The sequence below is a fragment of the Schistocerca nitens genome, chromosome 1, assembly GCF_023898315.1.
Source record: "Schistocerca nitens isolate TAMUIC-IGC-003100 chromosome 1, iqSchNite1.1, whole genome shotgun sequence".
NCBI classification, from domain to species: Eukaryota; Metazoa; Arthropoda; class Insecta; order Orthoptera; family Acrididae; genus Schistocerca; species Schistocerca nitens.
The window spans coordinates 99457816-99485338 of NC_064614.1; positions in this window are offsets into that span (position 1 = coordinate 99457816).

Below are 27523 nucleotides of genomic sequence, written 5' to 3' on the forward strand. Positions count from 1 at the left end.
TCACTGATAAATGCATGGAGGATAGTATTTACTGAAACAACTAACCTTTCCCTTTCCTGTTCCACTAGCAAATTTACGAGAGGAAGCGATTGTTTGTAAGCTTTTGTACGAGCCGTAATATCTATTATATAGTCATAAAATCGTAGAAAAATAGGTCTACAGAATCAAGTCTTAATTATTATGCGTCTCGAAATTTTCAAACGTATACAGTGTCTCTTACTAAAATGAAAACTATAATTAGAGCTATATGGAATGTACCCATGAAAAGTTACTATCCCTCCTTTCACATATTTTTCTTTTTATCCGTAGCAACAACGTAATTCACCATCGCTATTACACTATCAACAAACGGTGAAACACAACAAAAACTCTTGGTATTATAAACTTCAAACGCTGCGGAAAGCACACAGGCACAGCGAAGTCCCGAGATCACGTGACAATCCTGGTTTAATGTTGACAACATGCGCAGAACGCAAAGCTCAGTCCAGAGATATTTAGATATTTACTCTATGTATTCAATGCACGAGTTTCTAATCACAAGGTGGTAGCTTGTAAAAAAAAAAAATTCAATTTTACTTTGATAAGGAGTATTGAAAAATATGTTCATTGATGTTAACAATAATCACGCATTTACATCTTATAAACTTAATCATTTCACGAAATTCTGATAACAGAATCTTTCAAATGATCTGTGGGATATGTAACTATCTAGCTAATTGACTGATTAGTTATATTTATAATTCAGTGTGGAATGTCATGTAAGCTAGACACCCTAATGTCTTAATTAAATTGTGTAGAATATTAAAACCTTTGTCGATGTGCAGTCGCGTTTAGCGGTCGGAGAGACGTTGGTCACGGACTACTGCCCCTATCCAACCGACAACTGGACCCCACGTGCCTCTGACACGACTCCCTGGAGGGACGAAACGGCCCCAGTGGCCGTTAAGCAGTTGAAAGCTTCTTTTGGCAACACAGTAGCTGAAGACTTCCAGAGCACTAATTACATAGCAGACTGGTTCTACACGAAATTTTGAGTTACTACTTTAGCCAGTACATACTGATGATGCGTTGACAAGTTAGCAGTAGTTCTAGGAAATAAGGTGAAAGAGTATTCAAGGCAGACGATTTTGAGTCGTGAGTCTGTTAAAGATTTGTTTCACATTCGCTGACACGTGGGTTACACGTCAGTTTATTGCGTTATGTGTATCATACGCTTCGCATAAATGAACAGAAATAATTAATATGCTGACAACAGATTGTTATTTCAAAAGAAAGATCCAGCTGCAGATTAGGGAAAGAATTTGCTGTAGCACTGTTTATTTTTGCATTAAGCAACTTGAACAAGGTCATGCTCCCGTTTCGGATACAGTTGTTTCTAAAGAGGGAGTCTACAGACATAGCAGTACGGTGTTACCGGTCGTCTCATATGAAAGTGCTCATTATTTACTGGTGAAGTGTTGGGGACATATTGCTAAGTAATATATAATTACTTGGAACATATTCTGATAGTTTCTGAACTTTGAATTAGACTATAGCCTTCGGAGGGAAACGCTGTTCCATTTTTTAGTAAACAGAAGATTAAAGCTGGGATTGCATTTAGAAAACGCACTGATATTAATGTGTGTCATGCAGAAACTCACTCTTTTGCACACATGACCGTGATATCAAGTTAAAATATTAACAATGACACTGAATAAACTTGAGAACATCGAAGTAATTCTATGAAGAACCGTGTCCCGACTGTTGTAATGTCCGTGGGAGCTCACGGATTGCAGTAACTTCACTGTGATTGTTTGTTGAATAAAAGTGTCCTTTCTCTCTTCACATTGCGTATTTCTTTAAGTTACCTCCTGTACAATACTCTAACTGCACTTTCTACGTATTATCCATGTTTCTTCGAGTTGTGTTACTCCGCAGCGACTCATCATACAACAGTTACTTTTGTCCTTAAATTCTAAACACCATTGTGCATCGTACTGAAACCTAGTTTTATATTTTCCCAAAAAAACTGACGATGTCCATATCGAAATCAGGTTCTATTCTGAGATTACAAACGAACCGTGATATGATTAGGCTTAATTTTTTGTGCGCCATCACTCTATGGACTTATTTCGTGTTAATCTCCGTCTTTTCTTATGTAGTACTAAACATTTCACCTCTACGTAACTATCAAAAGCTATCCTGTGTCCCGTGTACAAAGGCCGGCTGGAGTGGCCGAGCGGTTCTAGGCACTACAGTCTGGAACCGCGCGACCGCTGCGGTCGCAGGTTCGAATCCTGCCTCGGGCATGGATGTGTGTGATGTCCTTAGGTTAGTTAGGTTTAAGTAGTTCTAAGTTCTAGGGGACTGATGACCTCAGCAGTTAAGTCCCATAGTGCTCAGAGCCATTTGAACCATTTGAACCCGTGTACAAAACAGTAGCCTGTAGCACTTAAGAGAAGTCGAAGCCCTTCCTTCTACCACGTAATGCCCCTCAAAAAACTCTTGTGTCCTGAAAATTTCCTCATACTCTCCTAGTTGGGCTACGCTTCTTACACTTTCTCAGTAAGTCACTGTAATTTTTACTCGCTTTTTACATTAGTTTTTAGAATTTTACTCCCTATCTCCTTCCCTCATGTCTTATATCGACTGCTGCCGGCGTTCATACTTAATATCGATCTGCTTGTGATGATGATGATGATGGTTTGTGGGTCGCTCAGCATGGTGGTCATCAGCGCCCGTACAAGTTCCAAATATTTCCATTTCCAGTCTCGGCACTTCCCGAACGATGATGAGAGAACACAGACATCCAGTCCCCCGGGTGGAGAAAATCCCCACCCAGCCGAGAATCGAACCCGGGACCATGTGTGGGATGTGTCGGGGAAGCGTGTTGCAGTATTTCCATATGCACCAACCACCTTCCACCAGTTGTGAAAGGCGCTGATGGTCGAGTGGAAGCCCTACCAGAAGAACATCTTACCAAATTCGTGGCCGGCAAGAGAGCACGTCGCAAAATACCCATTGCCGTCCATGGTGGTCACACGTCCTGTATCCCACCGTCTGTAATGTATCATGAATAGCCGCGACTTCAGTGTAGTTATTGTCTATGAGTAAAAGTGTCATGATTTTTCGCCTCATTGTGTGTTTCTTTCGATTGCATTTTGTGGTCTGCTGTAGTACACATGTACCAAGTTCCATAGAGCTAGGTTACTTGGCAGCGACACATCATGCGAAAGTTTCTTTCCTCCATACGTTTCGCACATCAGTTACGGTCCACTGCACGATTTAAGTCACGACAAAGCCTCAGGGAAGGGAGCCTGCTATCGCAGTTGTTAGAATACGGAACTCATTTACAAAAGAAGGTCAAGCCATGTAATATTTCTGCTAAGTCGACTGACGAGAGTACTTTAATGGATGATCTGACTACAACGTGGCCAACTTTCTTTCTACACCTGCCCTGTCCGAGTGCTGCATCGCTAATACTCTTTTGTCAATGGTTCACCGAAACGTAATTTTCTTTTTCGTTAAAATCACTGGTGAGGTAGTTGTTGTTGTCTGTTCGTCGTCAGACTTTCTGCTAACCTGGGCAACGTGTATTTAATCATTCCGGTATATATCTTTCGTACTTCATTTGCAATGTGTATTAATTTAAAATTAGTTTACGGAGTAACAAGTAGTGTATTTACATCATCTGAAACATTTATCATGTCAGCCCCGCTGCTGACTTGTGTCAAGGTGAAACATCCTGACCGGAAGTGCCACAGCGCCGCGAACCTGTTCCCCGGAAAAGGGAAGTCCGCGAGTACGTCAGCTGTCGTCACGTGACCCCGCGACTTCCGGCGGGTGGACAACCGGCCACTCGTGGCGGCCGACGGCGCGTGCGCAATAAATCGAGCCGTGGCGGGAGAACGCAGCCATCAACAGTCGCGACGCGGTATCGCAATAAAGCATAGGAATCCAAACGAGTAATTAGCCAATAAAGTTATTGCCGGCAGAGGCGATGACTGCGATCGGCCGCCGGTATTCCGATGAATCACGGACGGCAGAAGCGCCATCTCGCGACCGGATAATATTTCAATTTATATTCCAGGAACGAGCCAGTCCCGTGCAGGTACTGTGTGATTACCAGCTGCTATTACGGGCGGCATTCGGGCGCGGAGCAAAAAGTGATGGATGCCGCACAGTTTTCATTGCCCGGCACTTCCCGTCCCACAGGCTTCGCGTCGTTCCAGCATACCGCCAGAAATCACTCAACCCTGCAATAACATGCGACTTAATTCAAAACAAATTTCTCTCTGTGACGAGGGCGATTGAAAAGTGATTCCGGAATTTGTGGCTTCGCCCGATCGGGCTCTTGTTTGTCACCATTTGCGTGCAATTCCGAAACTACCCCCCCCCTTTCCCTCACCCACCTCCATCAACCCCTCCCCTCACTTTGTACTTACAAATGAAACATTATTCTGTCTCGCAGAATTATCTCTGCTCTGGAAAAACGTTGAGCCAGAGCGTGTCGAGTAAAGCATCTGTAATCTGCGTGGGAGCCGAAATACAATGCGTACAAATTGCGGCCCTCTGGAGAACAAAAAAATCGTGTAAGCGTCCATTCCGAATAATAAACCCACTCTAATATCGAAGTATACTTTTGTCTTTCGATATCAGAGGTATCTGCATAAAATGCACTACCTAATATTCGTATCTGTAAATATCGGAAACCATTAATTTTCAGATATATTTTTAAATATACTCGTATTTACGACTAATAAAATACTGGAATATGCGAGTACATCATGTTACTAGAATAAGCATATTTCAAATACCACCCGCCTCAGCTGTAATAGCTAATTCACCGCCAGCAAATATCCGCAATGGAGATAAAATGTGCACCGTCCCAGAAGCACACCCATGTTAAACAGCATAGCTAGATACTAGGAAGTAAGCTAAATTTATTACAATACAGAGGGAACTAATAAATTATACTTGTCTATTTTCAAAATAATTCCTAAGTTTTTGGCAACGTTGCTACAGGACAAGGAGATGTTTCACTTGCGAGTGAGACAGTTGCGACAGAAAATATTACTGTGGGACAAAGAAGTGTTCTGTGGGGAGATGATAAGTGAAGAAAACAATGTACGGTGTAAAAGCACAACATTTCAAACATTTCATGAGGTCCTAGAGGCAAAGAAATTTATGTCCGACTGGGAAATGCTCTCATCTCTGAAATCTTCCTTGTAAGAAACAGAAATACTAACGAAATGCCGATGGCGCATAACGTGATTGGGGATATCGAAATCTGCTGTCTAATGTGCTAATAATTCTGTCCTGAACTTTATCAGAAAGGGAAAGAAAACTTCATCTCTTTTTTTATCATCCAGCATTCCATCTTCTTAATCTCCACCTGCCTGCAATTAAAGGAAATTTCCTTCTCATTTGATTCCAGTCAAAGATACTTTCCTCATTCATACTGTTACTGCTACTATTTTTTCCTTACTGTTACTAGAACGACTTACACCTTTATTCGTCATTGTGTTAGCCTGTATTAGCTTAGGATTTTCAGAACCATCAAATCAATTTTTTTCCCGACTGTTCCTGATTCGTTGCTATATACCGAAGAGCTGTTGAAAGTATTTCAAAGTTCTACCAGACTTTTGTTTTTGTTTGGTGTCAGCCAACCACTTACCTTATTGCCTTATTATGCTATTTATTCACGAGTTTCAGTTTCTATTTTCTATTACCAAACGTCTTAAGTACGTGCAAGGCTGTACTTCATCTGCGTTTCTTCTTTCCAAAAATATTTTGGTTGACCCTCCACGTTTTCTCAATCTCATCGCTTTGATCCATCCTCCATTACAATAATTTCATATTCTTTTCCCAATTTCCCAATTCTCTTAATCGTAAACAGCACTTCTTACCCCCAAGCAGCGAAAACTGCTCGATCATCTTATAACGATTCTGTCGGTATTCCTCCAGGCCCGCTGTATTAGATCGCAGTCTCTCCTTACATTTCCAACAAGCTATCCGTACAGAGAATCTCATTAAATAATTCCTCAAGGGATATTACTATGACTTTTTTAAATGAACACATCGGCATATGATTGTATTATTGTTTATTTAATTACAACCCAGGTTTCGGCCTTTAAAGTGCGTGAGATTATGTCATTAACATATATTGCAGGACACAAGCTAAAAAATGCATAAAAATTTTAAAAAAATACTGGCCTTCCACGAAATGCTAGATGTAAAATCACCATATTGTGAAAATATAGCCCGCAGCTCGTGGTCGTGCGGTAGCGCTCTCGCTTCCCGCGCCCGGGTTCGATTCCCGGCGGGGTCAGGGATTTTCTCTGCCTCGTGATGGCTGGGTGTTGTGTGCTGTCCTTAGGTTAGTTAGGTTTAAGTAGTTCTAAGTTCTAGGGGACTGATGACCATAGATGTTAAGTCCCATAGTTCTCAGAGCCATTTGAACCATTTTGAAAAGATCAATAAACAATAGTGGGAGCACGTCACGTTTGGTAAAAACAGGTTTGCTTTACTTTTAAATGATGAAAACATGCTCTGGAATGGTAATGATCATCTCAGGTGCATGTGCTTATCTGTTATATACCAAAGCAAAAACCTGTTTTTACTAAATGTGACGTGCCGTGCTCCCACTGCCATTTAATGATCTTTTTACAAATGGTACAAATGACTCTAAACCCTATGGGACTTAACATCTGAGGTCATCAGTCCCCTAGACTTAAAACTACTTAAGCCTACCAAAACTAAGGACATCACACACATCCATGCCCGAGGCAGGATTGAAATCTGCGACCGTAGCAGTCGCACGGTTCCGGACTGAAGCACCTAGGACCGTTCGGTGATCTTTTTACAAGATGGTGATATTTACATCTAGCATTTCGAGGGGAGCCAATATTTTTTTTAAATTTATGGCCAATTTTGAGCTTGATGTCCTGCAATATATGTTAATGACATAATCTCGATCACTTGAAAATGGCATAAAATGCCAAAATCTGGATCGTAATTGAATAAACAAAAATACGGTCAAATGGGGGTGTGTTCATTTAAAAATTATTTTATGAATGTTGCTCAACAACATGAAATATTGTTTACTATGATGACTGTCTCGGGTGAGAATACCGATGCTTAAGGGAGTCACGAGTTATAATTTATTCGAACACTCAGTAAACATTAACACTTTTATAATATCTAGCATTTCAATCTACGTGCCACAATTGGCTACCAATCGTTTCTACACTGAAATTTAGCAACGACCGATTGCGGTTCGGACACACTGTCAGAGCAATAAGACGGCTACCAAGCAGTACCGACTAAGGCGCTATCCAAGCTCGCCTCACTCCGTCCTGGCCGAGAACCCAACCGCAACTCACTCGCACCACAACAATAACCGATCTCCACCGTATTGTCAACGTGTAAAGATTACTTATACTGGACGGCACGGCTACAACAAGCTCAATGGACAAGCTCAATATGGCAAATACATTCCCACCTGAGGATACTGTACCCTCCCAACCTGTCTACTAAATTGTATTCATCCGCTTTTTCTCATACTAGTATGTTGCTTTTGTTTTACAGTATTTCGGAGACGGACTTAGGTTAGAATATATACTGAAAAAAGGTAAATCTACGTTTATGGAACTTTTAGATTCAGAGAAAGCTTTTGACGGGGTTGACTGCTATATACTTTTTGAAATCCTGAAAATTGCGTGCAAAAAATACAAGGAGCGAGAAGTTATTTACAGTTTGTGCCCAAACCAGATTGTTAGTTTAAGAGTCGAAGGACACGAAAGCAGGTTAGTAGACAAGAAGGGAGTGAGTAAGGGTAGTAGCGTCCCTCCCCTGTTACTGAATCTGTACACTGAGAAAGCGGTAAAGGAAAACCAAGGAGGTATTTCGAAAGGAAATTAGTTCAGGTAGAAAAAGCAAAAATTTTGACATAATTAAATGAAATACCTACAGCGGTCGTTTGGATGTTATTTTATTAAACTGAAACATTTTTCGGTAACTCAATACACTCGCTTCACACCTTAACTGACGCTGAGGCGGTGAACTCCAATCGTATAATGTGATTCCATCAGTGACCGACATCTATGAATTGGCGTCCATAGACTAGTGTCAAACTATTCAACCCGTCAGCGTCAGTTAAGGCCTGATAATAGTGTACTCAGTCACAGAAATTGCCTGCAACAAAATGTCAAAATGACCTCTGTAGGTGTTTCATTTTATTACGTAAGTAAACGGCCGAAGTTCCCTAGACCATCGACCACAAGGACAGACGTACAAAAACCTAAAAATTTTGACGTTCACCAATGTCATTGTAAGTCTGCAAGAGACAGCAATGGCACTGGGATAGCAACTGAACCGAATGGGTAGTGTCTTGATGAAAGACGTATGTTGATTTAGGTATCTATTTCATTAATTGTATAACTCATTATCTAACTACGTAACATATTAATTTTTCGCCTGTTTTTAATTTAACTAATACCGATGCTTAGACGAAGTGTCTGTGTAACCAGTGTTTTATTTTGTTTTTTAAGTGTATGTTGTAGCCACCAGTCTCTACCCTTTGTTAACAGCTGGCTGATGGGACGTATTGCTGCTCTGCCGTGTTGGAGGAGGGCAAGGAGCGTACGTCCGCTTTAATGGAACATCAGGATGGACACACTGAAAGATACGGTCCGAGCGAACGTCGACATTTTCCTGTGCGGCCTGCTTGACTCGTCAGGTGTCCGCGAATGAAGAAACGAGCTTTGCCGCCGAATTTTTATGTGAGACGTTTCATAGGCTCTTGGAATCTCTAGAAAGAAATTTCAAGATGGAAGTGACATCTTTCTCTTTTAACAAGGGAGCAAAAAAGATGTGTTCCTAAGCACCTTTTTCGGGCCCTTATTGCGGTAAAGAGCGACGCAGAGAAGTGTTACAGTACGTTGGTCATATAGGACTGCGAAAAGAGCGTGCGAAAATCCGTGCCTTTCGCTGTCCGGATTAGAGATAGCTGTGGGATGCGACAGAGAACAGATGGTGGAGAGAAATGTGATGCTGTGGAGTAGAAACAGTTAACTGTGGGAAAATGTACAGTTCAGTCACATAGAACCGTGTATTTATAAGTGATCTAGATGCTGAAATTCACGGATAATTATTGGTTTTTGTACGAGAATAAATCAGATCTTTGTAGGAAAAAAAGTAAGTGGCTCGAAACAGCATATCCAGACACTCCGGGATGATGATGGCATTGAAACAGAGGATGACACGCGTAAAGCTGAAATACTAAACACCTTTTTCCAAAGCTTTTTCACAGAGGAAGACCGCACTGCAGTTCCTTCTCTAAATCCTCGCACAAACGAAAAAATGGCTGACATCGAAATAAGTGTCCAAGGAATAGAAAAGCAACTGGAATCACTCAACAGAGGAAAGTCCACTGGACCTGACGGGATACCAATTCGACTCTACACAGAGTACGCGAAAGAACTTGCCCCCCTTCTAACAGCCGTGTACCGCAAGTCTCTAGAGGAACGGAGGGTTCCAAATGATTGGAAAAGAGCACAGGTAGTCCCAGTCTTCAAGAAGGGTCGTCGAGCAGATGCGCAAAACTATAGACCTATATCTCTGACGTCGATCTGTTGTAGAATTTTAGAACATGTTTTTTGCTCGAGTATCATGTCGTTTTTGGAAACCCAGAATCTACTCTGTAGGAATCAACATGGATTCCGTAAACAGCGATCGTGTGAGACCCAACTCCCTTTATTTGTTCACGAGACCCAGAAAATATTAGATATCGGCTCCCAGGTAGATGCTATTTTTCTTGACTTCCGGAAGGCGTTCGATACAGTTCCGCACTGTCGCCTGATAAACAAAGTAAGAGCCTACGGAATATCAGACCAGCTGTGTGGCTGTATTGAAGAGTTTTTAGCAAACAGAACACAGCATGTTGTTATCAATGGAGAGACGTCTACAGACGTTAAAGTAACCTCTGGCGTGCCACAGGGGAGTGTTATGGGACCATTGCTTTTCACAATATATGTAAATGACCTAGTAGATAGTGTCGGAAGTTCCATGCGGCTTTTCGCGGATGATGCTGTAGTATACAGAGAAGTTGCAGCATTAGAAAATTGTAGCGAAATGCAGGAAGATCTGCAGCGGATAGGCACTTGGTGCAGGGAGTGGCAACCGTCCCTTAACATAGACAAATGTAATGTATTGCGAATACACAGAAAGAAGGATCCTTTATTGTATGATTATATGATAGCGGAACAAACACTGGTAGCAGTTACTTCTGTAAAATATCTGGGAGTATGCGTGCGGAACGATTTGAAGTGGAATGATCATATAAAATTAATTGTTGGTAAGTCGGGTACCAGGTTGAGATTCATTGGGAGAGTGCTTAGAAAATGTAGTCCATCAACAAAGGAGGTGGCTTACAAAACACTCGTTCGACCTATACTTGAGTATTGCTCATCAGTGTGGGATCCGTACCAGATCGGGTTGACGGAGGAGATAGAGAAGATCCAAAGAAGAGCGGCGCGTTTCGTCACAGGGTTATTTGGTAACCGTGATAGCGTTACGGAGATGTTTAATACACTCAAGTGGCAGACTCTGCAAGAGAGGCGCTCTGCATCGCGGTGTAGCTTGCTCGCCAGGTTTCGAGAGGGTGCGTTTCTGGATGAGGTATCGAATATATTGCTTCCCCCTACTTATACCTCCCGAGGAGATCACGATTGTAAAATTAGAGAGATTCGAGCGCGCACGGAGGCTTTCAGACAGTCGTTCTTCCCGCGAGCCATACGCGACTGGAACAGGAAAGGGAGGTAATGACAGTGGCACGTAGGGTGCCCTCCGCCACACACCGTTGGGTGGCTTGCGGAGTATAAATGTAGATGTAGATGTAGATGTAGATGTAAGAATTAATGTAGAGTAATGAAACTGAATACATTTGTCTAGGTAGCACATTTAAACGATTAACGTTGCAAGATCACAGATAAATGTTAGCATGATTAAAGCCATTGCAAATGTCAAATGATGGTACATTAATAACCGGCATAACAGACAGAATGTTGAATGCAAGCATGCAAACGTGTATGCGTAGCGGTGTGCAAGCGCCGGATTTCCATTTTTGGAATGGAGTTGCATGCCTGTTGCAACTGGTCAGTCAGCACTGGGACGGTTAATAGTGGTTGTGGTTGGCGCTGGAATTCTTATCCTGTGATGTCCCACATGTGTTCGATTAGAGACAGATCTGATGTTCGACCAGGCCAAGGTAGCATGTCGACACTCTGTAGAGTATATTGGGTTCAAATGGCTCAAATGGCTCTGAGCACTGTGGGACTTAACTTCTAAGGTCATTAGTCCCCTAGAACTTAGAACTACTTAAACCTAACTAACCTAAGGACATCACACACATCCATGCCCGAGGCAGGATTCGAATCTGCGACCGTAGCGGTACTGCGGTTCCAGACTGTAGCGCCTAGAGCCGCACGGCCTCCCCGGCCGGCAGTATATTGCGTTACAATAGTGGTATGTGGACTAGCATTATCCCGTCGGAAAAAAATACCCAGAACAACGACAACAAGAACAGACTTCTAATGCTTAGTTGGTTGCTTTTTCCATATTCAGGGTGAACCGCAACTCTGCGACGATTCTCTTAGAGGTTGTTCTGGGGTACCTTCTGAGCATTTTGGACTCCGGCGTATTATTAAGGCGTAGTAATGCTATTATGATTTACCTTCTTGTCCAGCAGGTGGAACATATTCGTGAATATTCCGAATTTCAGCACCACCTGCAGTTCTCTTATCTTTCGTTTTGAAATAAAAATTAAAGTTCCACTGGTGTTGATATTTTCTTTAAAATATTTATAATTTATTCAGCCTATTGCCCCAGTTATCCCTGTTTCTGTAAAATTTGTAAAAGTGAAGGAGTATGGTATGTGTGGGTAGCAAAATGTGAAACACATAGCACAGTGTACAGCAACAAACCCCGGCTGCAAAAGTACTGTGAAGTTACTACAGTAACAACATTTTTTGACTAAAATGTAGGTTTTTTTGTGGCGGGAAGGCTGATCGGTATAATATGGTGTGGCATTTTTTGTGCCAGGGAAGCTTATCGATCTGAGTAGAATTCAGTGTAGGTTTCATAAAAAGTTTTCGAAGTGGATTTTTCCCTGTTGTGACTGTTTTAATTGCCCGAGCGTGGTCTTTACAGCAGTATCCACCGTTAGTGGCGTAAACCTCGCGCATGGCTTGCCTAGTTGGTACTGGTTTCCGAGGAGGAAAAAGTTGTATATTTCAGGATTAATTACAGGAGATATTGAAATATGTGGAACTCAAACCAGCCAAAATGCGCAGTTTGTTTCCTATAATACGATGTCTCCGATATGAGGATGACACTTCTCAACAGTGTGGTGCAAGAGTATTTAACATAGCGGTAGAATAATTACCTACGCTGTGCCTTCGCTGCGGGAACAGATGAGTTCGCCATTACGCGGCTCTTCCACTGCACTCAGTGAACCCACACATGAAATGCATATCAGCAACTCTCCATGAGCATACCAAGCAATACTGCTGCCTACCATATTGAGGAGCAGCTACCATTGCCAGACAAACAGAACGCATACAAATCTGAGCTGCAATAAATACAAGCTAGATGGAGAACAATTACGTGGCCATTTTGACAGCAGGAAATTTGGTGAGCATATTTCCAAATAAGACATAAAGTGCATAGCGTCGGCATTTGCCTATTTCACAGATATTGTCAGTTTAACACAGATATAAAGCTCACTCGGTCAAGAAACCAAACAAAATGCACTAACTCATTAACGAGCCGATGGAGACCTCGGGTCACGTACATCAAAATACTCAGAAGGTATCCCAGAACAGCCCCGGAAGATTTTCCGGCGTCGTTCAGGTTCACTCATGCATACACCAGGTGTCCCTCCTAAGGGTCGTTACGTACGTAGTTTAGAGCTTTTAAGCATATTTTTGCAGTTTAGTTTCCGCAAGATGTAGCTGGAGTCAACGGAAAGTGTGGCCTTGTGTCCCGCCACAAAGTCGTTTTAGAGAAGCATTTTACATTCCTATTAGCTCGCACTGTCCTAAATTTAGTGCGATGTTCATTTCATCAATATGTATTAACAAGCACTGTAAAACAAGAAGAATAGCCAGTAGTCCAGCAGCGGCTGAGTAGCGCTGCTGCACGCCGGTGGCCGTCAGCCTGGGCCCTTGCGATACGGGAACCGCTTCTGGAATATTTCTTATTCTGCATGACATACTGACCCTGTTAAGACATATCGAAAAAACGAATATAGCACCAAATTATTTTGGGCCCGCTCTGCCCAATGGAAACGCAAACTTTCACTTTAAAAATAATTTTGTTGTAATGGGAAACCATCGCTCTCCGTAGATACTGGGCGTTGCATGAAACACGTAATGAGGAGCATTTATTTTAGCTGCCTCCAGCTACATATTGCAAACTCTAAATAGCAAGTATCTTCCGAAACACTGGAGAAAATGTATCTGAAATCTCTTAGGAGAGACAACCAATACATATACAAGGCGTAACATGTGTAATTTCAGATGTTTTTATGTGGTTATATGAACACACTTCAGTATTTTAGTTGTTTTTTTTTCTCTGCATCGAGCAGTATTCCTACAACACACGCCACAATCTTGATGACGTCGTGTGTCCGGCACAGTCGTTATTGCACCACCAAGTGTGCTGCATCTGTCAATATGGACTAACTGTTTCGTGTTCACGTGTCCACACTTGAACACCTGACCAGCTGTCCAGAGAAAATAACAGTTCGCGGCTTCCTATTGCCACATGTACTTGGAGGTAGCACCAAACCTAAAAACGTATGACTTGTAATAAAATAAATATTTGTCTGTAAACCGAGCAAATACTGATGTAACGTTGTTCACTAGACTCTCTTCAGTCTCCAATAAAAATATCCGCACTTACACCCTGCATATAGAGTGAAATAGAGAATTACACAAACAGACTTTCAGAGGTGGTAGGAAGGGCCAAAATAAGAAAAACAGTGACAAGTAAACATGGGCTCCAAAATACATTCCTTAAAATCAGTGAACAGTTTCTCAACACCGCTACTGTTAAACACATCTCCTCTACTGTGTGACACCTCTCTTGCACGGAAAAAGCGCTTAATAGTTCTGTAACTATGTATTTTCATAGCCGGTTTTTTCGTGTTTTGGTCGATACAACCTCCTTCCATAAAATAGAAAGCAAAAAGCTAGCGATAGAAGAACATGAAAAGACGAAAAATTGCTCTTAGGTCGCTCTTAAGGTATTCATTACAGAGCCAACGTTTACTAGACACTTTTTCTAGTTTTCAACCATAATGCCATTTCTGAAAGTTCGCTGGTGGAGGTTTCGTTCACCCAGTAACCCATCATGAATTATGCAGTATCAAATAATTTATTATATCATTACCCTGAGCTGGATGAGTGGGGGCTCCTATCACGAAAGAAGAGTATGAGACAGCACTACAGGACCTTAGAAAAAGTAAGGCTCTGGGAGATAAAGGCGTACTAGCAGGACTTTTATAAAGTTTGGTGATAAGCGAAGATAGAATTCTATTACTTGGTATCTCATATTTACATTTCTGGAGAGTTACCAGAAGGCTTTCTTAAATGCAAGGACGTCTGAACAACACCGGACACTGAGTCTTGTGTGCTATGCGTCGGAAACAGTTACCAGAACTATTCTGAGAAGAATGGGAAAACAAACAGTGGGACAATTTTCTGAAGATCAGTACGGTTTTAGAAAATGTGTACGAACAATAGGATCACTATTGGCACTGACAGAAGTGATACAGAATCACCTAAAGAAGGACAAGAGTACAACCATAGCATTTTAGATCTTGAGAAAGTACACTCCTGGAAATGGAAAAAAGAACACATTGACACCGGTGTGTCAGACCCACCATACTTGCTCCGGACACTGCGAGAGGGCTGTACAAGCAATGATCACACGCACGGCACAGCGGACACACTAGGAACCGCGGTGTTGGCCGTCGAATGGCGCTAGCTGCGCAGCATTTGTGCACCGCCGCCGTCAGTGTCAGCCAGTTTGCCGTGGCATACGGAGCTCCATCGCAGTCTTTAACACTGGTAGCATGCCGCGACAGCGTGGACGTGAACCGTATGTGCAGTTGACGGACTTTGAGCTAGGGCGTATAGTGGGCATGCGGGAGGCCGGGTGGACGTACCGCCGAATTGCTCAACACGTGGGGCGTGAGGTCTCCACAGTACATCGATGTTGTCGCCAGTGGTCGGCGGAAGGTGCACGTGCCCGTCGACCTGGGACCGGACCGCAGCGACGCACGAATGCACGCCAAGACCGTAGGATCCTACGCAGTGCCGTAGGGGACCGCACCGCCACTTCCCAGCAAATTAGGGACACTGTTGCTCCTGGGGTATCGGCGAGGACCATTCGCAACCGTCTCCATGAAGCTGGGCTACGCTCCCGCACACCGTTAGGCCGTCTTCCGCTCACGCCCCAACATCGTGCATCCAGCCTCCAGTGGTGTCGCGACAGGCGTGAATGGAGGGACGAATGGAGACGTGTCGTCTTCAGCGATGAGAGTCGCTTCTGCCTTGGTGCCAATGATGGTCGTATGCGTGTTTGGGGCCGTGCAGGTGAGCGCCACAATCAGGACTGCATACGACCGAGGCACACAGGGCCAACACCCGGCATCATGGTGTGGGGAGCGATCTCCTACACTGGCCGTACACCACTGGTGATCGTCGAGGGGACACTGAATAGTGCACGGTACATCCAAACCGTCATCGAACCCATCGTTCTACCATTCCTAGACCGGCAAGGGAACTTGCTGTTCCAACAGGACAATGCACGTCCGCATGCATCCCGTGCCACCCAACGTGCTCTAGAAGGTGTAAGTCAACTACCCTGGCCAGCAAGATCTCCGGATCTGTCCCCCATTGAGCATGTTTGGGACTGGATGAAGCGTCGTCTCACGCGGTCTGCACGTCCAGCACGAACGCTGGTCCAACTGAGGCGCCAGGTGGAAATGGCATGGCAAGCCGTTCCACAGGACTACATCCAGCATCTCTACGATCGTCTCCATGGGAGAATAGCAGCCTGCATTGCTGCGAAAGGTGGATATACACTGTACTAGTGCCGACATTGTGCATGCTCTGTTGCCTGTGTCTATGTGCCTGTGGTTCTGTCAGTGTGATCATGTGATGTATCTGACCCCAGGAATGTGTCAATAAAGTTTCCCCTTCCTGGGACAATGAATTCACGGTGTTCTTATTTCAATTTCCAGGAGTGTAGGCCGGCCGCGGTGGTCTAGCGGTTCTAAGCGCTCAGTCAGGAACCGCGCGACTGCTACGGTCGCAGGTTCGAATCCTGCCTCGGGCATGGATGTGTGAGATGTCCATAGGTTAGTTAGGTTTAAGTAGTTCTAAGTTCTAGGGGACTTATGACCACAGATGTTGAGTCCCATAGTGCTCAGAGCCATTTGAACCATTTGAACCAGGAGTGTATTTGACAGTGTCAAGTGGAATGTATTATTCAGTATCCTTCACCAATCAGGAATCAGCTTTAGAGAGAGAAGTCACATGTCAAACCGACATATGTGAAATAAGGGTAGTTCAATGTAATCGTAATGAAAAATCTGCTAGCAGTCAAAAGAGGGTACGTGAAGGTTGCTCCCTACCCCATATTTACTTAATCTATACGTACAGAAGGTAACCTACAGGCTGAGTGTAGAGGTAAACGTAGGAGTAACAATTCATTGAGATACGGTAGACATACTGAGATTTAGGGATGATAGAGCACTAGTTGCAGAAAGTGAAGGAGACTAGAAAAAAATACTTAATATAATGAATAGAATAATGGAGTAGTAATCGCGTATGACAATACAGACACATGTAACGGAAGTTCTAGTCTGCAGTAGAAACAAAGAGAACAAGACGGCGGTAAAGTAGGAAATTGAAACGCTTGAGGATCAGTTTCAGTGATTCTTACAGCAGCGAAGCCTGGACGATAGGAGTGAGAGAGCAGAGGTGACTCGCTGCATTCTAGATGTGGTGCTGCAGAACAACGATGAAAATCTACTGGCAAGAATGATCACGAACGAGGAAGTTTTCATTAAGTCTTCATCAAGAGAGTAAAGGTACTTCTAGAAACTCCTAAAAAGAAGAAGGGCTCAGGTGATAGGTTATACAGTGTTTTACAAAAAGGTACGGCCAAACATTCAGGAAACATTCCTCACACACAAAGAAAGAAAATATGTTATGTGGACATTTGTCCGGAAACGCTTACTTTCCATGTTAGAGCTCATTTTATTACTTCTCTTCAAATCACATTAATCATGGAATGGAAACACACAGCAACAGAAAGTAGCAGCGTGACTTCAAACACTTTGTTCCAGAAAATGTTCAAAATATCCTCCGTTAGCGAGGATACATGCATCCACCCTCCGTCGCATGGAATCCCTGATGCGCTGATGCAGCCCTGGAGAATGGCGTATTGTATCACAGCCGTCCACAATACGAGCTCGAAGAATCTCTACATTTCGTACCGAGGTTGCGTAGACAAGAGCTTTCAAATGCCCCCTTAAATGAAAGTCAAGAGGGTTGAGGTCAGGAGAGCGTGGAGGCCATGGAATTGGTCCGCCTCTACCAATGCATCGGTCACCGAATCTGTTGTTGAGAAGTGTACGAACACTTCGACTGAAATGTGCAGGAGCTCCATCGTGCATGAACCACATGTTGTGTCATACTTGTAAAGGCACATGTTCTAGCAGCACAGCCCGTATGAAATCATGATAACGTGCTCCATTGAGCGTAGGTGGAAGAACATGGGGCCCAATCAAGACATCACCAACAATGCCTGCCCAAACGTTCACAGAAAATCTGTGTTGATGACGTGATTGCACAATTGCGTGCGGATACTCGTCAGACCACACACGTTGACTGTGAAAATTTACAATTTGATCACGTTGGAATGAAGCCTCATCCGTAAAGAGAACATTTGCACTGAAATGACGATTGACACATTGTTGGATAAACCATTCGCAGAAGTGTACCCGTGGAGGCCAATCAGCTGCTGATAGTGCCTGCACAAGCTGTACCGGTACGGAAACAACTGGTTCTCCCGTAGCACTCTCCATACAGTGACGTGGTCAACGTTACCTTGTACAGCAGCAACTTCTCTGACGCTGACATTAGGGTTATCGTCAACTGCACGGAGAATTGCCTCGTCCATTTCAGGTGTCCTCGTCGTTCTAGGTCTTCCCCAGTCTCGAGTCATAGGCTGGAATGTTCCGTGCTCCCTAAGACGCCGATCAATTGCTTCGAATGTCTTCCTGTCGGGACACCTTCGTTCTGGAAATCTGTCTCGATACAAACGTACCGCGCCACGGCTATTGCCCCGTACTAATCCATACATCAAACGGGCATATGCCAACTCCGCATTTGTAAACATTGCACTGACTGCAAAACCACGTTCGTGATGAACACTAACCTGTTGATGCTACGTACTGATGTGCTTGATGCTAGTACCGTAGAGCAATTAGTCGCATGTCAACACAAGCACCGAAGTCAACATTACCTTCCTTCAATTGGGCCAACTGGCGGTGAATCGAGGAAGTACAGTACACACTGACGAAACTAAAATGAGCTCTGACATGGAAATCAAGCGTTTCTGGACACATGTCCATATAAAATTTTTTGTTTATATGTGTGTTAGGAGTGTTTCCTGAAAGTTTGGCCGTACCTTTTTGTAACACCCTGTATATTCCGACATACTGGTCTACTGAAAACAATAATTGAGGGAGCAGGAGGAGATAGAAATGGCAGAGGAAGAGCCAGACTGAAATAAATAGAAAAAGAAGGGTATGAAATGTTCATCGTAAAACGGAGCTGAAATGGAAGACGCACAAACGAGAAGAAGTGAAGAGAGATAGATAGAGAGAGAGAGACAGAGAGAAAGAGAGACAGACGGGGTGCTGGCGGGGGGTGAGGAGGGAGAGAGAGGGTGGGGGACATTATTTTCAGTGATTCTTGCTCAGAGCTACCACTTAATATCTGTTTTTGCACTATTCACACTCTGGGCTTACGTTTCTGGCTTCTGCGGCGTCCCTCTCCACACTCAACTAGCTGAGTGCAAAATTGGCTTGAGCCAGGCTGTGGTGGCGGCTAGCCTGGGACACGGTGTGGGGCGTGGCTCTGCCGCAGCCAGGAGCCAGGAGCCAGCAGGCTGGAGGCAGCGTGTCGGCCCTCGGATCGGATCCAATCTGGCTCGCTGCCTACAGAGCAAACACGCCGCTGCCCGCCTGCGTATCACGTCCGCCCCGCGGCCGCCACCCAACAGCGCTCCCTGAATTACGGAGCCGCCCTCTGCCCCCTACTGTCACTGTGCTATCTCCCCAGGTGGTCCCTATCGACTTTTACCTTGCACTGCTGAGCCATGGCTCTACGGGATGGGGAGAATAAGTCCCTGAAAATATTTGCTGAACCTGAAGATAGGCAAACCACCTTACAGTACCTGCCCCAGTAAGCAATAACGTAAGTTGGGTTGCCTACCTTAAGGTGCATGAAATATGGTTTGCAGAACTTAGGGACGAATGTAAATTTTACGTGATACGTCATCGCTAAGTAACACAGCTAAATGAAACTAGGACAACATGGGAAGAACTACTACAGCACAGCCACAGCACAGCGGAGCTCTGAAGGTAACAGAAAGAAATACGCAATGGGACGAACAAGAATGACACTTCTATTCAGAGACAGAAATTACAGTGAGGTCACCGCCGTTCACGGAAATTACAAGGGACAGGACATAGTACTTAATAGACCCGCCAGGTTAGCCAAGAGCGCTAATGCGCTGCTTCCTGGACTCTGGTAGGCGCGCCGGCCCCGGATCGAATCCGCCCGCCGGGTTAACGACGAGGGCCGGTGTGCTGGCCAGCCTGGATGTGGTTTTTAGGCGGTTTTCCACATCTCCCTATGTGAATACCGGGCTGGTTCCCACGTCCCGCCTCACTTACACGACTCACAGACATTTTACACACATCCGCACTTTTCCATGATTTATACTAGACGCCGACAGATGAGGTAATCTGATTCCGCCCCAGGGGGTACGGAGTGGTGGCAGGAAGGGCATACGGACACCCCTTCAAATTAACATGCCAAATCCGATTTAACCACGCCAACCCCGCGCACAGTGCGGGACAAAGGCGCAAGCGATAGCGATAGGACATAGTACTTAAAAGTGCCTGTGACAACAATGAGCGGCACTGGATTCTCTGCAACGAGCTCCCAGGCTGGCCACGAGGTTTGTAAAGAATTTCGTGGTAAGATGTTCCATTTCTCCACCAGCGCGGCTGATACCTGGTGGATGGTCGTTGGTCGTTGGTGAATATGGACATCTGCAGTATATCTCTCCATTCCAAACGTGCTCGATTGGAAATGCACAGGATCTTTTTCGCGCGTGCATTAACAGTTGCCACTTCCCACCATATTAGAGTATGTTCATGCATTGTCATACATGATCGTTGTTGTGATCCTGTTGTTGGGAGGCATAGCGTTGCATGGCTGTAGTGAACTCCAAATCCAGAACCCAACTTTATTGTGACACTTCCCCGTGTGCGTTTTCTCTAGTGTGCTTTCGGCCCTGGCTTCATTTTTGTGCACAACAGTAATGCACCACATCGAATTGCGCTGGTCGAGGACTTTTTGGAATGAAAAGGTATTCGGCGAATAAACCGGCCTATCCGTCCCCTCTGTTTAAAAACATCGAGCATGTATGGGATGCATTGGGGAGACGTATTGCAGGTGTGCTGAGGACCAACATAAATCACAGCGAGTTCTTTGTGAGCATTTTCTTTGAATGAAGGTATTATATCTGTATGTTTCGTTGCATATTCCGTTCAGTTAGCTTCTATAATACACTATACTAGTTCATTCATGGTCCAAGTTTCATGGAGCACTATTATTTCATAAACACACCATGCGATAGTTACTTTCGTTCTTTAGCTTTGCACAGAACTTTATTTTCCGGATCAGTTTCATTTTGCCTAACCTGCCTAATCCCGAGATAGTAATTTGGAAATTTTACTGTTCATGTTATACACACCATGAAATAATGTACCACAAGGATATGTTTTTTAGGTCCACTTTTGGTTATAACATACAGAGTGACTTAATGTGCCACAACAAATAGGTTACTGTTTACATCATATAGAGGGAACAAAGATCTCTCAGGGTCATTCATAACCCCAACCTTTGCATTCGAGTTACTTGTTTTGATTGTTAGTGAGGTGTCCAGGTGTTAAACAGACAGCTGTGTAAATTACAATATACAGAGTGATATAATTTCTACAAGAACCCTGTGCAGGCAGGTGCAAATTCTAGCACATTCGTGGGTGCAAGACATTTGATTTTGTTCACAGGCTGACCCAGAAATGCAGCCCCAAACTTCTTCGAGATGTTGTAGAGGATGTCTTGAGGAACAAAACGGGGATAGGAACCTGAGGCCAGAAACATCATCCTACTACGCTACACAGCCCTTGCCACGAGCCCACCCCTTCAGCAGCAAACGTGACATTGCACACTTAAAGACCGCAGGCGACGTTCTGCAGTATTGTTTTTATGTAGTTATCGCGACTTCTCGCCACGATCGTTAGTGGAAAAGATGGAGGTAGCTGTTGCTTAGGCAGATCTTGTATCTTACGTATGCGATGCTCTATTGCCTTCGTGGATTATAGTTTTGGACATGTGTTTCACCTGCAATTTATTTTTCTACTAGAACCCTGTAAACCCTCCAATATTTTTCGGTATACAGGTGAAAAATAAACTGCAGATGGGAACCCGTACCCGAAAGCGTTGTCCATCGAGGCAACACATCATTATAGACTAGGCTCCTCTACTGTGGCTCTGTCTGCTCCACTGGCGACCGTGACAATCTGTCGCGATCGCTCAGTAGCAGGCAACATTGTCAGACGTTACACCTATAGCCCTTCAGCGTACAAAGTCATGTTTGCTGCCGAGATGGTGGCCTAATGGCAGGTCCCGGCACATATACTTCGATGCTCTGTAGCGTTGTTGGGTAACTTTTCTGGACACGGATTCCCATCCCAGATTTGTTCATCATGGCATTCTCTACAGCCCTTCGAAGTCTGTCGAAACATATCTAGGACACAGTTTAAATTCAGTGCATGGGGAGGAACTGAGTTTCACATGCTCTTAGAGCGGAGAAATTAAGTTGCAGTGTCTGATCAATTTTTGTGAGAAACTACCAGCCCTTATGCAGAAAAAACAACGGATGTAGTTCATGCGGATCGGAACACTATATCGTTCTCTAAGCCTCATAGGTCAATATCTGATACTATCGTTCGATGAGCAATGGACTAGACGAAGAGCTCCAATAGCATTGACACGAATTCCTAATTTTCATTTCTTACAATTCATGTTGTAAGACCATTTAAAAATGTTCTCCACACATCGACAAGATGCTGACGTCAGAACGTGTACCACATCAAAAATGGCTCTGAGCACTATGGGACTCAACTGCTGTGGTCATAAGTCCCCTAGAACTTAGAACTACTTAAACCTAACTAACCTAAGGACAGCACACAACACCCAGCCATCACGAGGCAGAGAAAATCCCTGACCCCGCCGGGAATCGAACCCGGGAACCCGGGCGTGGGAAGCGAGAACGCTACCGCACGACCACGAGATGCGGGCTGTACCACATCCACATGACCAAATCAGGGGTGATTCTTTGAGTCGTTCGTACAAGTCCTTCAGTCCTATTCAAATGTCAAAAAGATGATACAAGCTGGGAATAACTGGGATCAGAAGGAAATCTAACAAGCGACTGAGGTACCAAACAGAGGATATGTCAGTGAAATGGAAGTGGTCAGAAAATGTAATCAGGTGAATGGATGGCCCATGGAAACTCTCTGCTGGATTCCATGGATTAAAACCCACTGACCTTACCTATGACAAAGGGCGAAGATTCTCATACAGGACCAACGCTTTAACGAAATACCAGACATTCAAAGCAGTGTGACGCACGACTTGAACAATATCCCAAAGAAAACCTTTCCTGGCAATTTCATGTGTTTCTGTGAACGTTCTGTGTGTTGTATGCAAGTCCTGTGTCCGCGCGCGCGTGTGTGTGTGGGGGTGGGGGATGGGGGGGGGGGGGGATGGAGGCGTTGAAATAAGCATCTTAGCTTTTCTCTATGTGTCATTAATCCAGTCTCGAAACGAGAGTCACGGGGTGCATCGCTGCATATAGGGTTTTTTTATCTGATTATTTGGCTGTTAACTGACTGAAGGGAAATAACAAGGTGGTACTCGAACAAGACGCGCACTAGAGAAACAATATTTCAAGAAAACACATGCATCGGAGATGCTGGAAAATGAACCGTAAGATCCGGAACCGAGCGTACGCTCTGGTCCAAGTACCACACAATCCGCTCACTTCTAGGCACTTGGGGTGTTTCTCTGAGTGTAAGTCCGTTCGCCCCTTGCTCCGGGACCCCGCCGCTGGGTGTCGCCGCAGACAGAGACGTCAGAAAGTGGCGGGACGCTTGTGTGGGCGGCGGCGGTGCGTCCCCTGGGAGGTGAGGCGGCCGGACGCCCTGTATGTCGGCTGTAATTCACTTACAGCCAGTCCCGACCGGCCGCAGGCTGTCCGCGATCAATTCGGCCGCCTTCAGCACCGCCACGCCACCGTTCCCCGCAGGGGCCGTTCAACGCTACCGCCTTCTTGCCGTTATCTTGCGCGGATCCAGTATCACCAGGGGAATTTAGGCTTCAGCCGTGGTGGAACCGTAACTGCTGTATTGTTCGCTGCTTTTATCCAGTAAGATACTGCTCAACCCCTGTTGACAGTCGCACAACAGAGTCCAACGAATTAAAAATTTTCGAAATCTTTTCTTTCTCTCTAAGATAGTATTTGCTAAATCTAGTCGTTCTATCCACGGACAAGTGTTGCTAAAATAATGCTGAATTGCTGTACCAAGGTCCAATGGCAGTACAGACCTCGTGCGAAAACGCAGAATAACGAATCAGGAGGCTAGAGTGAGAGGCCATGTGACTTCTAATCCGCGTCTTCCTGCGAAGAGTCGCTTCTAGAATGCACTTTTTGGTATTTTTTTAATAGTGCAGCGAAGATGGCTTTGGCCGCAGTGCCCAATGTTCACTGGCAATACTCCACACAAAACATTTCGCTAATCCGTACCTTAATTGTTTCTTTAATGGATCATACAATATATTAGTTTTTCTGTAAAACAGCTCTCCTTTTTCTTTACCTTGAATGCACTTAATGTTACTGGTAATTTTCCGTCTTAGTAGCCCAAATTATATACGTGTTGCAATAACTGGACACAAAATGGCTCTGAGCACTATGGGACTTAATATCTGAGGTCATCAGTCCCCTAGAGCTTAGAGCTACTGAAACTTAACTAACCTAAGGACATCACACACATCCATGCCCGAGGCAGGATTCGAACCTGCGACCGTAGCAGTCGCGCCGTTCCGGACTGAAGGGCCTAGAACCGCTCGGCCACCGCGGCCGGAATAACTCAACACAAATTTCTACTATTATCTAGTTTGATTGCCATTTAGAAAACATTGCCTTGGACCTTTCTATACTCCTCACAGTTGGTATTCACGTATTTTAACATACAGGTTGTCCTCAAAGTTCACCAACACTTCAAAAACTCTAAACATGGAAGCTACTGGAGATTGATCATAGTAGTTTGCGGTAAAACGTTTATCAGTTCTCAAAGTTTTTTTCCCCCATGCCTGAAGTTCTGTGAGTGACCCATCTATCGGTCGAAGAAAATCAAGGCGATATTCGAGTTCTACCCGTATACGGGTCAGCACTGCTGCAACAACAGATCTCACTGATTCACTAATTCGCGAGAGAAGGGAAGCAGTGTGATTTCACTTGTGGTGTGTACAAGTAGGCTAATCCTCGACTTAATGAAAATAAGTCTGATGGCGTGGTATCGGGAGCGTGCGGGGCACATGCGACGGGACCATCACAACTCCTCCACCTCTCGGGAAATGTGAGCAAAATCTACACATTCGAACTTCAGTGCAAGGGTGCACGCTCAAGCCCAAAGACGAGGTGTTGCAGCTCTTCAATCTACGGTAGTAGCAACTGTTCGAGCGTCTAGAGATCTCCCCAAGTGATTTTCTCAACTGAGTAAGTTCTTAGGTAAGTTTCTTAGGTTTCTTTTTTGAGCGATCAGTCTTCTGACTGGTTTGATGTGCCGCTCAACGAATTCCTCTCGTGTGTCAGACTCTTCATGTAAGAGTAGCACTTGCAACCTACGCCCTCAATTATTTGCTAGATGTATTCCAATCTTTGTCTTCCTCCGCAGTTTTTATCTTCTGCAACTCCCGCTAGTATCATTGAAGTTATTCGTTGTTCTCTTAAAGGATGTCGTACACGCTCAGAAATTTCTTCCTCAAATTACGGGGTATGTTTGATACTAGTACATTTCTCTTGACCAGCAATGCTCTTTTTGCCGTTGCTAGTCAGTTTTTTATATCCTCATTGCTCCGTCCAACTACTGTTTTGTATGTTCTTGCCTCTGCATCTTTTCCTAGATGTCTTTTTTTTCCAAATTCTAGCAGTTAAATACCCTGTCACTTTGCTTGTTTTTGCTACTCGTTCTCTAACGTCCTTTTGACATTTCCACGCTGGAAAATTCAATACGAAGGCATTTAAACGTCATTACCTGTTGAATAATTCCACTTTGCATATAACTGGTTCCACATATATGGTCATACAGTGGTTTTTTGAATAGATATGACCATATTTGGATACCTGGCTACCATGTTAAATACGTATAATACACTCCTGGAAATTGAAATAAGAACACCGTGAATTCATTGTCCCAGGAAGGGGAAACTTTATTGACACATTCCTGGGGTCAGATACATCACATGATCACACTGACAGAACCACAGGCACATAGACACAGGCAACAGAGCATGCACAATGTCGGCACTAGTACAGTGTATATCCACCTTTCGCAGCAATGCAGGCTGCTATTCTCCCATGGAGACGATCGTAGAGATGCTGGATGTAGTCCTGTGGAACGGCTTGCCATGCCATTTCCACCTGGCGCCTCAGTTGGACCAGCGTTCGTGCTGGACGTGCAGACCGCGTGAGACGACGCTTCATCCAGTCCCAAACATGCTCAATGGGGGACAGATCCGGAGATCTTGCTGGCCAGGGTAGTTGACTTACACCTTCTAGAGCACGTTGGGTGGCACGGGATACATGCGGACGTGCATTGTCCTGTTGGAACAGCAAGTTCCCTTGCCGGTCTAGGAATGGTAGAACGATGGGTTCGATGACGGTTTGGATGTACCGTGCACTATTCAGTGTCCCCTCGACGATCACCAGTGGTGTACGGCCAGTGTAGGAGATCGCTCCCCACACCATGATGCCGGGTGTTGGCCCTGTGTGCCTCGGTCGTATGCAGTCCTGATTGTGGCGCTCACCTGCACGGCGCCAAACACGCATACGACCATCATTGGCACCAAGGCAGAAGCGACTCTCATCGCTGAAGACGACACGTCTCCATTCGTCCCTCCATTCACGCCTGTCGCGACACTACTGGAGGCGGGCTGCACGATGTTGGGGCGTGAGCGGAAGACGGCCTAACGGTGTGCGGGACCGTAGCCCAGCTTCATGGAGACGGTTGCGAATGGTCCTCGCCGATACCCCAGGAGCAACAGTGTCCCTAATTTGCTGGGAAGTGGCGGTGCGGTCCCCTACGGCGCTGCGTAGGATCCTACGGTCTTGGCGTGCATCCGTGCGTCGCTGCGGTCCGGTCCCAGGTCGACGGGCACGTGCACCTTCCGCCGACCACTGGCGACGACATCGATGTACTGTGGAGACCTCACGCCCCACGTGTTGAGCAATTCGGCGGTACGTCCACCCGGCCTCCCGCATGCCCACTATACGCCCTCGCTCAAAGTCCGTCAACTGCACATACGGTTCACGTCCACGCTGTCGCGGCATGCTACCAGTGTTAAAGACTGCGATGGAGCTCCGTATGCCACGGCAAACTGGCTGACACTGACGGCGGCGGTGCACAAATGCTGCGCAGCTAGCGCCATTCGACGGCCAACACCGCGGTTCCTGGTGTGTCCGCTGTGCCGTGCGTGTGATCATTGCTTGTACAGCCCTCTCGCAGTGTCCGGAGCAAGTATGGTGGGTCTGACACACCGGTGTCAATGTGTTCTTTTTTCCATTTCCAGGAGTGTAGTTTCTGCATGTTATCTTCACTGTTTGGTAGCAGAACTGCAAATCCAATTATTTTATTTCTTCGTTCCCCTTTCTATGTCCACTGTCTATCAATATTTTTACCACCTCGTCCATAACTATCACAAAGTAGCGGCTTGAAAGAGTCATTCTGCTTAATACCACTACTAACAGGTATAGAGCTACTTAACCTAGAATGAAGTTTCACCTGGATGTAGTTATTGGAAAAAATATATCCACCTGTCTTTTC